The sequence below is a fragment of the Saccopteryx leptura genome, chromosome 7 (assembly GCF_036850995.1).
Source record: "Saccopteryx leptura isolate mSacLep1 chromosome 7, mSacLep1_pri_phased_curated, whole genome shotgun sequence".
Lineage (NCBI taxonomy): Eukaryota > Metazoa > Chordata > Mammalia > Chiroptera > Emballonuridae > Saccopteryx > Saccopteryx leptura.
The window spans coordinates 62,854,003-62,867,741 of record NC_089509.1 but is presented as its reverse complement, the minus strand read 5'-3'; positions in this window follow the sequence as shown (position 1 = coordinate 62,867,741).

The window sequence follows — 13,739 nt, the reverse complement described above, 5'->3', positions numbered from 1 at the left end:
GGTTTTCCTTTTTTATTTGTATATGATTTAGTGTTCATCCTGCACCCGACACTAAAATGCGTTGTTTAATTATCTGAGCTCAACACACCATTTTATAATTCATTAGCCAGTTGCTCTTTGCAAAAGCTTATTTCTTATGAAACAAAAGTGAGAATCATGCAACTGGACTATTTATCTCTCTTTAGGGGTTGGGGGTTAATATCTGATAGCTCATAACATCTTTATTATAATGCATTTATAATGATTTACTGGAATCATTCTATGGCTAAGTATCTAATGTCAAAGCTGGGATCTGGCATGAAATAAAATGCTGTATCCTCGTATAGCTCTAGGGAAAGAAAGGCCTCAGCCAATATTTTCTGTGCAATTCTACAAACTGTAATAAGGGTAGGGGTAATTGCCTTAATGTCAATTAAGCTATTAATAATGCTCATCTTGTCATTCCTAAATATAGCAGTGTCTCAATCATGCATTACTGTCCCCTGTTACAACAACACAGAAATGAGATCATAGTTTATGTGGACTGGGACATAAGCAGCCAATCTACCTCCTTTACATAAAAGATGGTCTGGGGCTTGATTTACTTGTTTTTGATAAAAAAGAAATTCTACTTAGACATGTATATGTACTTTTAAGGCAAAGTGTTGGTAATACTTGTGAACAGGGACAGTATTAAAAAACTGTTTTTTATTCTTACGCTGCTTCTAGGTGACCAGAGTAAGGTGCTTCATATCAGGACTCATGTTCCAGGGTCCGAGCCCCTGATTAGGGAATGGTCCAGACTGTTCTTCACAACTGTTTAGGCATTTTAGACTTGGAAGCACTTCCTCTGTCTCTATGTGGTGTCATGCTGTGTACATGTTGTTCCCACGCAACTCGGATGCACACAAATTCCTAAGGACAGAGAGCAGGGCAAAGCAAATTATATTGAGACACAGTCATAGAGTGAACGGGCCAGTGGTCTATCAGCAAATTTCAGCAGCTGGGATCTGGGTAAAGGTAGATTTAGAATAAGGGCTGGGAGGAAGTGAGCTGCGGGGTTTTGGTGAGTAGGGAGAATGTCGCCAGCTCTCCCTGGTCAGCTCTAAATCAGAACCACTTATCTCAGCATGCAGAAACAGGACAGGCACTCCCTCCTTAGCTGGCACCTACATTTCTCCCGAGCTGAGATTTCTGAGCAGCCACTTTCTTCTGCCCCCCTGGTTGGCCATCTTGGTGAATTGAACCTCTTACTTGATGGTATTTAGAGCTCATTAATTTGTCCCAAAGAAGCTTATTGTATGGCAGTTTAATGACAGAAGACTGTTTTAATGCAAATGGACACATAATCCCACTAAACCACTCTGAGGGTATAAATTTAACACAATTGCTAAGAACTGACACCAGAGTTTAAAAAGATGGAGGGCTCATTTCTAGATCCTGGTACGCCCAGGGGATCCTGCTTGGACATCCAACCCTGGCAGTCTGAGTGCAGCCCCAGGTTGCCATAGCAATTAAAGGTGGGGTGGGGGAGCTTCAGGGAACCCCTCTCAAGTGGTGGGGATCTCAGCTCTGACAGAGTGGGCAGGAGTGCAGGAACTGAGGAAGGCTCTGAGAGGGAGGCAATGAGGGTGAGTGGGGTCCTCTGCTCATTACTGGGCAGGGGATGAGTTTGGGGAAGATGTGACAGAGACCCAGGAGGCAGCTTTCGTCCTGGCTGATTAAAATGCCCAATCTAGGCACACCCCCACAGAAAGAACAGAAAACCTTACCTGGGACCCCTTCTCCCACCAGATAACAGGGGGAAGCTGCCTGGGGCAGGAGGTGGTGGCAATGAGACTGAAGCAGAAATTGTTTGTGAATATTTGCTAGATTATAATGCTATTGGGTACTACATCATTCTCAGAGAGCCCTGAATAAGGTTATTATGGGTGAAGTCATTTTTGTAATAAAGTTGGCTGTAACTCTGGGTCATAAATCATGGGTTCGGGTACTAAAAAATTACTAAACATGCCTCTGTTACCACATACTGTCCTCCTTTTAAATACTTTATTTTACTACAAATCCTCCATTGACTGAGATGGGGTAAGTGCACACAATGAGCATAGGATTCCTTCCGTCCCAGGCAGCAGCCCCGCCAGCATCTGGGCCTCCCGGAATGATTTCCTGAGGTGTGATGTTATTTATGGCGTGCTTTCTCTATCAAAAAGGCAAACGGCATCCCCAGTGACCCTGCAGCATTTGCATCATTGCTTCTCTCGCTAATTGATTCATCCGCTAGCAGGGACCCAGACGTGGGCTGTTAGCTGGACACTCTCTCCCAGCGGCAGATCCTGTGGATTAAGGTGCATAATAAGCAAAAGATGTTAATAAAATTGTTAAATGTCAAAACCACAAAACCCACACCCGTTCAGGGTACATCCGCTCTTCCCGAATGATTCTGTAAAATACCATCTCCTCCCCTTGTACTTTCCTCAGTCTAAACTTCTTAACCTTTGTGAAATAAGGAGATTAAGAACTGTTATTAACAACACTGTTTAATTTCTTTCATAACTTCTTCCCTTTAAATAAGAGTCCGGCACAGAATGACAAGGAATGTTATCCTATGAAGTGCATTTCAGATGTAATAAACCAGAAAGGAGAAGGTGGCCCCAGTGGCGGTTGTAAGAGGGACAAAGTGTGGATCTCTATAGCTCAGTGGCTGCAAAGCAGAAAATGAAGATTGTAAAAATGTCACATAAAGAAAAAATGCACAGTGGATTCGTTTTGCGATGCCCATAATTCAGTAATGCCTTTAAGTAGCTAGAAGAAATATAATAAATGTTTTTCCACAACATTGATCATACTGTATCAGAGGAAATATTAGTGTGCAGGGAGTCATGATTATACTGGTAGTAATTCTCAGTGCAGAAAACTAGTAGAAGATGGGACCCTTTATAGGCCGAACTTTTATTGGCTGCAGTTATTTACCTTTAAGAATATGCCTAATGCATTGTCCTATAGCTGAATATTTTTTTTGTGAAAATTCAAACCAGCACTCTCAGTAAATCAGAAATCCTGCCACCATTTTATAGAATTTATATATTCTTTTTCCTGCAGATGCTCTGATGTGTTCCAGAATACAAAACCAGTCAATTGACCATGTAAAAATTCTAGAATGTCTGTAAGACAGATTCTTCTGTATTCTGAACCCAGAGAGGAGCAGACAGGTTTATGGCACATGATTCCATCGAAATGCCACCTGTTTATATATCAATCATTGCTCTAAAGAAACAATGGATTATTAGATTCTATTCTATAGTAAAACAGCACCTGAAGCTGTTAGCCTAGACAAGATATGCATAGGCATGTTGTTCAGCTGCTTTTTTTGTTTCTTTATTTTTTGTTCTGAAACACCGAAGAAAGCTTTGCAAGGCCTTTTTCTTTCTTTATGGACAAAAGAAGGGAACTGATTCCTCATGCCAGCCTCCTGCTCCTTGGACTGGCAGGAACTGGTAATGCAGTGGCCTTGACAGTCTTGGTGCAGAAGTCCCTGGCATGTCAAGAAAAAGTTCCACTTTTACTCTTGAGGGATCCCAGGGCTTGACTCCAGAAATCATTGAATCCGGGTTTCAGGGTGCACAAGATAAGAGCTAGCCAAGCCAGATCCCTGCAGAACTAAAAGGAGACATGAGACGCAGGCATGTTAATTCCCTATCTATTCCCCACAAAGCCTTGCTGTGAAATGTACTAAGAGGAACAAGAAGGGAGAGGAGCCTGCAAGTGAAGATCCTGTGAGCACAGAGGCCAGGAGCAGGCCTTCTTTCACTACGGAGTGGGATAATCCAGTTTGCATTTCAAAGGCCTTGTAAAAGCAAACAAACCTGGCTCAAGGCTGCAGATTTACCTGCTACATTTCAGCACAAATCTCCTCTAACTCCCACTGACAGGCGTGGAAAGAATTGCCCAGACGTTCCTTGCGGAGACCATCCCCATTTTGTCCTGGTGCTTTTTGCTTAATGCAAATCCCAGTTCTCACGCTCATGTCCTCCTTCAATACAGCTTCTGTCATGTCCTTGATTCTCAACCATTTGGGCACAAGGAGGCTACATTAGCTAAAGGGCATGCGGAGCTTTTTATGGAGGTATGTCTTGACTCTGGTACTTTTTTTACTAGAGTTGGGTCCATGTTTTGTTTGTTTGTTTGACTCCCCCCACCCTCTAACAAGGAGGAAGTAAAAGAGGTAACCTTTAAGTTCTTACCTTAAGAACTTCACAGAGACAGGCCGTTGAAGAGAAAAACCCCCAACATGAAGGAGCCTAAGACTGAAGAACAGCTTGCCACAAGGTGACAGTCTCTCTGAGGAGTGCCACCTGGGAAGCTGGCAGTCGCCGGATCGGCTCACCACTGACATGGGATAAATAACTTACAGGCCGAGGTGACCGAACAGGCTTCGGTGGAGAGTCCTTTCCAAGCGGGACGCTCTCTAAGCATCTTGTTACGAGTGACAGACACTGCTCTAGGTACTTTGTAGTAGCAGGAGCTATGCTTGAAATTTTTATTTTTAATAAAAATAGTTTTTAAAAAATTAGTTGCCTGGCAGTTGAAAGAGTGCAATTTAAAACAAAAAATATTTGGAGGCCATTATCTCTTTGGAATCCCTCTTTAGATGTATCATCACATTAATGAGTAGTTGTTCGAGATCAAAGAGTAGCCAGTTCTTTCTTCTCTCTCCTCCCTCCCTCCCTTCTGCCTCCTTCCTTCTTTTTCTCTTTCCTTCCTCCTCTCTTTTATTTTTCTTTCCTTTGCTGCTCTTTCCCACCTTCTTTCTCTTCTTCAATGACTTGGGAAAAAAAATCTTAATGAACTTCTTAAAGCAATTCCACAACAATGAAAATGTTCAGGGTCACACGTGCCTTCCCTGGAGTAGCTCACACTGGAGTCAAATGCAGCTTCCATTTTTGCTGTGCATGCAGTATGCATGCAGTTTCATTTATGCTTGCAAAAACTGAGCTTAGGAGGGTCAGAGAGGCCCTTGGGGAGTAGACCCACTATAATTTTAGTAAAATTAAAAAGAAACAGCAAAATAACAAAAACAAAACAACAGACTTTGGAAACTATTTAGTAAATAAACAATGAATTTTGCTTTCTTTAGCAGTCACCTAGTTTGTGGCCAAGTAAAGAATGTAAACAACATTTGATAATGTAGAATATTTGATTACAACATATTAAATTTATATTTTAAAATGAGATACACTTGTAATTATCTGTACAACCGCTGGATGTCACTGTTGCATTCAACTGGCAGTAAAAACGTCCCACTTAGGCAATCTGAAATTGATATTTTAAGGGCTGTCTGTTACCTCCTTGGTGTTCTACCTTTTGATTGAACGCATGCTAGATGCTAAGGTGACTCTATTCTCCATTCAGTGCCATCAGCCCAATTCTCAATCACGGCACTCTACTGGAAATTCTTCTAATTTACACAGGATGAGATTCCCCAAATACAATGATCTCCTTCACTATATTTAATAGGTGTATGGTACTTTTATAATAGTCCCCAACATTGTATATTAATTATAACTAACACATTCTGGATGCCAAATGGAGTGAAGTGAAAACATAACCGTAAAATATCCTGGATTTATAAAGTGCCTTTTTCCCCCTCAAAGAGCTTACAACAGTTTTCCTATCTATTTGCTCATCTGTCTTTCCAACATCCTTAGGGGGTTACTTGCTTTAATGAGTCAAAGTTGATCTGTGAAATAAATTGAATGAAGTAATTCTTTGCACTGGCATCCCAGAAGTAAAGCAAAAGCAAACATTAAAAATGTGTTCCAGACAGCTAATTCTAGTTTGCAAAACTGACTTGTTGAAATTTTGGTAGTTCTGGTTCTTTCCCCCAGTTACATTTATAACTCTTTAATTCACGGACCCTTTAATTCTTCTTTTAAAAATTCATCTTTAGCCTGACCAGGCGGTGGCGCAGTGGATAGAGCGTCGGACTGGGATGCGGAAGGACCCAGGTTCGAGACCCCGAGGTCACCAGCTTGAGTGTGGGCTCATCTGGTTTGAGCAAGGTTCACCAGCTTGGACCCAAGGTCACTGGCTCCAGCAAGGGGTTGCTTGTTCTGCTGAAGGCCCACGGTCAAGACACATGTGAGAAAGCAATCAATGAACAACTAAGGTGTTGCAATGCGCAATGAAAAAAACTAATGATTGATGCTTCTCATCTCTCTCCGTTCCTGTCTGTCTGTCCCTGTCTATCCCTCTCTCTGACTCTCTCTCTGTCTCTGTAAAAAATAAATAAAAATAAATAAAATTTAAAAAAATTCATCTTTAAAAAAAATCTGGGCTATCTTGTGCAGCTGACTTAACGTAAAAACTAGATCTGGAGACTTTTCCAACTTAAAAAAAGCCTGGTCCAGTAGAAGTACTAGGCTAGAGCAACACCAGTGAGAAGAAGTGGGAGAATCAATTGGAATAGTAGTTAGCTTTCTCTATAGTTAGAAATGACCATGAGTTTCAATTTAGCTATCTAGTTTAGTCTCTTTCTTTTTCCTAAAGCCTTGGAGTTATTTTCTTTAACTTCCTCTCATGCTTTTGCACTGGGTCAGCCAGAGCTGTTCTTGGAGGACTATTGGCCTAGATTTGGGGTGGGGGGAGGATGGTCTCTCTGTTCTAGTGAATTATCAGAGAGCTGTGTTGCCTGCCATCTACGGATGCTTTGATCCAAAATTTCAAGTCATTGTTTCCACATTTAGGGGCTGGAATAAACATCAAAGAAGTGGGTGTACAGAATTTACTGAATGCCAAAGAAGTACAATAACATACAGAGGATATAAGCAAATCCCAGTGGCAAAATTTGCTGCCAATTCTTGCACATAATAGAGGTCCTAAAATGACAGTCTATCTTTGACAAATGCATAATGATATCAATGCCAAGGGAAGGAACTAGCATACTGAAAGGTGAATAAAAGAGTTGGGAACAATTCAGTGGCCTCACACATTTCCTTAGTGTGTTTTTACACAGCAGGGAAAGCAGATGACACAAATGCATTAGGTAATCGTTGGACAGGGCTGCAAACTCACCCGCGGTTTTAATCCAACCCGGCTCTTTTTGAGATCCAGCTCTAAAGATGAAAATAAAATGCAATTAGAAGTCATTTATCTTCTGGAGGGAGGGATTAAAAAAGGAACAAATAAAGTGAAAATAGCTTTCTTGTTCTGTGTCAGATATTTCCGGATTTTAAAGCTTCTCTGCCTCCCAGGGCCAGTGCTTTCCAGACACGTCAGCTTGTGCACTGCACTCGGTAGACCAGGAGGCTAGGGCTCATTTATATCCCGTCTTTGTGCAAATATGGATTAATTTTGGTTAATTTCAGTGAGTGTGCAGAAAGTAAAATGCACAGAACAGAAACCATGAGACTTGGGCCATTGTGTGATCATCTAAAAACCTACTTTTCAAGCTCCTTTAAGTTTTATTTTTGAAATAAAACAATAAAACCACTGTAAAGTTTCCAAAAGCGTTGACATTATGAGCAATTGCTAACCAAGGCTGTTCCCAGAATGATCAGGCGAATTTGGATGTAATTCCAGAAAAGCTAACTGCCCTGCCATGCCAGCTATAAATATTTCATTCAGAAGGTGATTTGAGAAGGGTCCTGTGGTATGTGGCTCTGCCTCCAGGGCCAGGTATCTGTGTAGCTACACAGATGGTGCCACTGTCACCAGGACCAACATTGAATGGCGAAAGCTGATTCTTGACCATACATTGCATTTCTGTACTTTGCATTAGGCAATTGAAGCAGATTTGCTTATATACACCAAAACCATTTCCAACTTGGGCCCTGCAGTTCTGAAAAAATTTCTTCTACAGCCTTGTATTGCATAGTCATGGAGTTCTTGGAAGGATCCTGCTTAAACTATGGAGATGTGTGTAAGGCCTTCTGCACATTGCTTTAAAAAAAACAAACTAGCCTGACCTGAGGTGGCGCAGTGAATCAAGTGTTGACCTGGAATGCTGAGATGGCCAGTCAGAAACCCTGGGCTTGCCCAGTTAAGGTACATACAAGAAGCAACTACTATGAGTTGATGCTTTCTGCTCCTCCCTCCCCTTTCTCTCTCTCATCTCTCTAAAGTTAATATATAAAATCTTTAAAAACACAAAACAAAACTGTATGTGGATGTGTAGAAAAAGAAGTCTCCAAAATGACACACTTCATGGAAATGGTTGACAGCGTTCACGAGAACAGTCTGGTAATGAATCAAATAAAGCAAGACCAAGATATGCATGTTTATTTGAAACCTTCCTTGGCTGAGCAAGATTGCGCCAGTTGCAAATAGAGCCAGCCTTTCTGTCCTTTGCATTAGGCAATCAGAGCCCATTGGCTTATAAACTCCTAAATTTCCCATTTAGCCCCATAGTTCTTAAAAAATTTCTTCTATGGCCTTGTACTACTATATATATATAGTTCATGGATCTTGCTATGTTTATTGTGTATTATTAAGTAAATGCAGCAATTGTTATTATTTCAAACTCTAAAACTTTATAATGAAATGACTGAGTGCCCAGCAACATTAGGAAATGGACAAACAAGACCTAGGTGGTTGGCTCAGTGATGAAGAATCAGCCCTGCGTGAGAATGTCCTGGGTTCCATTCCTGGTCAGGGCACACAGGAGAAGTAACCATTTGCTTCTCTACCCCTCCCCTTACTCTCTCTTTCTCTTTCTTCCCCTCCCACAGCCAGGGCTCCATTGGTTGAAGTACACTGGCCCAGGGGCTGAGGATGGCTCTGTGGAACTTTGGCCTCAGGCACTAAAAATAGCTCACTTGGCAAGCATGGCCTCCAATGGACAGAACATCAGGCCCAGATGGGGGATGCCAGGTGGATCCCAGTCGGGCCACATGTGGGAGTTTAACTCTCTATTTCCTGTCCTCTCAACTTGGAAAAGAAGGAAAAAAAATAAAAATAATTTTTTTTTTAAAGAAGGAAATGGACAAACAAATGTTCAACCGGCTGGATGAACCATGGCTTCCTGGCACTAAAAGTGTAATATTTATGAGTTAATTTAATCATAGAAGAAAATATTGAGTAGGTGACTAAGTAAAATGATGACTGCATATTATGTTTTTGCCATGCAGCTGGATAAACATATTCAATGACAGACCTTGGCAAGAACTGCAAAGATGCTCTTCACAATGCTATGAGTAAATATTAGGTGCTGCCTAGAATTCACTGCATTTGAGGTCTTGAGCAAAGCCAGCTGAGTTTTAGCTGGAAAATGTAGAAGAAACCATGCATGCATATTGGGATTATGTAAACATTGGTGTCTTCCTCTGCTGCCTAGGAATTCCTCTAACGTTCATTTTTGTCTACATCACTGACAGATTATTTTTTTACTCTTTATTTCTGCACTTCTAGGAGTGTGCTTTAGCATTCAAACCCAGCTTTTGAGAAGTTCATAGTGAATTTTTTAACAACATGGACTTGGAGAGAAAAGAAATACTTTGCCTAGGCTACATTGAGCTGACAATAAGGATTGTGTTTTGTAGTGACCGAATCTAATCTATATGAAATAATAAATTAAAATTTTCTTTAGATTGCTTCTTGAATTTCTTTAGAATATATGGTTTCTGATTCCAAGAAGGACCATAAGAAAAAAACAATAGTTGGGTAGGTAGTTTGAAGAGAGGAGATCAGCAATATCAAGTCTTTTTTTTTTTTTTTTTTTATATAATTTTATTTTTTTAATGGGGTGACATCAATAAATCAGGATACATATATTCAAAGATAACAAGTCCAGGTTATCTTGTCGTTCAGTTATGTTGCATACCCACCACCCAAAGTCAGATTGTCCTCTGTCACCTTCTATCTTGTTTTCTTTGTGCCCCTCCCCACCCCCTATCCCTCTCCCATTCCCCCCTCCCCCCCGTAACCACCACACTCTTATAAATGTCTCTTAGTTTCACTATTATGTCCCACCTACGTATGGAATAATACAGTTCCTGTTTTTTTCTGATTTACTTATTTCGCTTCGTATCATGTTATCAAGATCCCACCATTTTGCTGTAAATGTTCCGATGTCATCATTTCTTATGGCTGAGTAGTATTCCATAGTGTATATGTGCCACATCTTCTTTATCCAGTCATCTATTGATGGGCTTTTTGGTTGTTTCCATGTCCTGGCCACTGTGAACACTGCTGCAATAAACATGGGGCTGCATGTGTCTTTACGTATCAATGTTTCTGAGTTTTTGGGATATATACTCAGTAGAGGGATTGCTGGGTCATAAGGTAGTTCTATTTTCAGTTTTTTGAGGAACCACCATACTTTCTTCTATAATGGTTGTACTACTTTACATTCCCACCAACAGTGTATGAGGGTTCCTTTTTCTCCACAGCCTCTCCAACATTTGCTGTTACCTGACTTGCTAATAACAGCTAATCGAACAGGTGTGAGGTGGTATCTCATTGCCGTTTTGATTTGCATTTCTCTAATAGCTAAAGAAGATGAGCATCTTTTCATATATCTGTTGGCCATTTGTATTTCTTCCTGGGAGAAGTGTCTATTCATATCCTCTTCCCATTTTTTTTATTGGATTGTTTGTTTGTTTGTTGTTGAGTTTTATGAGTTCTTTGTATATTTTGGATATTAGGCCCTTATCTGAGCTGAATTTGCTGATGTTGTTTTTGTGGCCCAACATATGGTCAATTCTTGAGAATGATCCATGTACACTGGAGAAAAATGTATACTCAGTCACTTTAGGATGAAATGTCCTGTAGATGTCTATCATATCCAGGTGCTCTAGTGTTTTGTTTAAGGCCACTATGTCTTTGTTGATTCTCTGTTTGGATGACCGATCTAGAGCCGTCAGCGGTGTATTGAGGTCTCCAAGTATGATTGTATTTTTGTCAGTTTTTGTTTTAAGATCAATAAGTAGCTGTCTTATATATTTTGGTGCTCCTTGGTTTGGTGCATATATATTAAGAATTGTTATGTCTTCTTGATTCAGTGTCCCCTTAGCCATTATGAAATGGCTATTTTTGTCTCTGAGTACTTTTCCTGTCTTGTAGTCAGCATTATCCGATATGAGTATTGCTACACCTGCTTTTTTTTGGATGTTATTTGCTTGGAGTATTGTTTTCCAGCCTTTCACTTTGAATTTGTTTTTATCCTTGTTACTTAGATGAGTTTCCTGTAGGCAGCATACAGTTGGATTTTCTTTTTTAATCCATTCTGCTACTCTGTGCCTTTTTATTGGTGAGTTTAATCCGTTTACATTTAGTGTAATTATTGATACTTGTGGGTTCCCTATTGCCATTTTATATCTTGCTTTCTGTTAGTTTTGTGTCTTGTTTGATCCTTCTCTTTTGTTTTTCTATCTTTTGTTTTTATTTGGTTGTATTCCATACATCTTTCCACTGTTGCTATCTTTTTTATCTCATGTGCTTCTGTGGTGGTTTTTTCAATGGTGGTTACCTTTGAATAATGAAAAGGGTCCCTACCCTGTTCATTGTAGCAAACTATTTTGTGAGTACTTTTGCACTCCATTGTCCTTTGCTACTGTTAATCTCCATCCTCTCCCCCTCTTTCTTTTTGTTGTTGTCACAGTTTAAATTTGGTTTTATTGTGTTCTTCTTGGAGCTTTTACTTGTGGCTCTGTTTTTTTTTGTTCTTTGTATCTGATTGGAGAACCCCCTTTAGTAATTCCTGGAGTGGGGGTTTTCTGATGATAAATTCCCTCATCTTTTCTGTATCTGTGAATGTTTTTATTTCTCCTTCATATTTGAAGGATAGCTTTGATGGGTATAGTATTCGTGGCTGAAAGTTCCTCTCTTTCAGGACTTTAAATATTGGGGTCCACTCTCTTCTAGCTTGTAGAGTTTCTGCTGAAAAATCTGATGATAATCTAATGGGCCTTCCTTTATATGTTGTATTCTTCTTTTCCCTGGCTGCCTTGAGAATTTTTTCTTTGCTGTTGGTTTGTGTCAATTTCATTATGATATGCCTTGGAGTAGGTTTGTTGGGGTTAAGAAAACTTGGAGTTCTGTTTGCTTCTTGAACTTGAGGCTTTAGTTCTTTCCACAGGCTTGGGAAGTTCTCATCTATTATTTGTTTGAGTATGTTCTCCATTCCATTTTCTCTCTCTTCTCCCTCTGATATACCTATTATTCTTATGTTATTCTTTTTGATAGAGTCAGATAATTCTTGTAGGGCTATCTCATTTTTTTTAATTTTTGAGTCTCTTTCTTCTTCTCTCTGTTGTGCCTCAAGTTGCTTGTCTTCTATTTCACTAATCCTCTCTTCTATCTGACCTGTTCTATTAGCTAAGCTTGTTACTTCGTTTTTCAGCTCGTGAATTGAGTTTTTCATCTCTGTTTGATTTGTTTTTATAGTTTCAATTTCCTTGGACATATATTCTTTGTGTTCATTGAGTTGTTTTCTGAGCTCCCTAAATTGCCTTTCTGTGTTTTCTTGTATATCTCGGAGGATTTTTAGGATTTCTATCTTGAATTCTCTGTCATTTAGCTCCAAGGTTTCCAATATATTAAATTTTTTCTCCATAGATTTTTCCTCATCTAGCTGTGTTACCTCTCTTTCTTTTGTATCCATGATATTCGATTTTCTCTTCCTTAATGGCATCTGAGGGTGGTTTTGTTGATAGTATTAATGAGATTTAATAAAGAATAAAAAGTTTAAAAAATAATAAAAAAAAATCGAAAAGAGTTGTTTTTTTAAAAAAAATTAATAATGAAATAAAGAAAAATAAAATAAAATAAAAATTAAAAAAAAAAAAAAAAGGAAATTATTCCCCCTCTCCTTTTTTCCTCTCCTCTCCTCTCCCCTCTTTCTTGATAAAATCTTGTGGTGGACTGTGAATTATAACAAACAATGCCTGTGATGGAGGGCCTGAATTGGGGAAAAGTAATAAAGGGGCAAAAAAAAAAAAAAAAAAAAAAAAAGAAAGAAAGAAAGAAAGAAAAAAGAAAAAAAAAAAAAAGAGCGTATGGACCCACAAAAAGCAAATAAGGAAAAAATTTGGGTCAAGAATAAAATGATTTGCTTTTAGGTGTTGGTTGTCTAAGAGTTATGATGAGAGGATTAAGAGGAAAACGGAAAAATGGGGGGACAAATTAAAAAATTACTATTGTATTTAGTGGAACAAGAACTAGATAATATGGAGAGCCAGGGATGGGAGCACTGCTAGTGAGTTAAAAAACCCCCAAAATGCCACATACATGAGTTTGAGTCCCAGATAAGATAATTTGTTTGTTATTGAGGTTTGAATGAGAGGAGATGTAAAGGAGAAAGGAAGAAACTAATATAGAGGGAGAAAAGAAAGAGAGAGAGAGAAAAAAAAAGGAGGGAACCACTAAAAGAAGAAAAAAGAAAGGAGAGAGAGAGAGAGAGAGTTAAGGGTTTTGGAGTGCAACCCTCATAGAGAGAAAGGAAGAGAAGAGAAAAGATAATGGGAGATGTAACACTTATGGGTAGTGTAGTTCAAGGAGAGGAGAGAGTAAGACCGGTAGAGAGTTAATCGGCCAAATTGGAGGAGGAAAAAAAAAGTATCAAGAATGAAGATAAGAGAAACAAACGAACAAATATAATAAAATGGGATAGGTTATAAAGTCTGCAGATTATTCTTGATTTTTTTTTTAATTTTTATTTATTTATTTATTCATTTTAGGGGGGGAGAGAGAGAGAAAGAGAGAGAGAGAGAAGGGGGAGGAGCAGGAAGCATCAACTCCCATATGTGCCTTGACCAGGCAAGCCA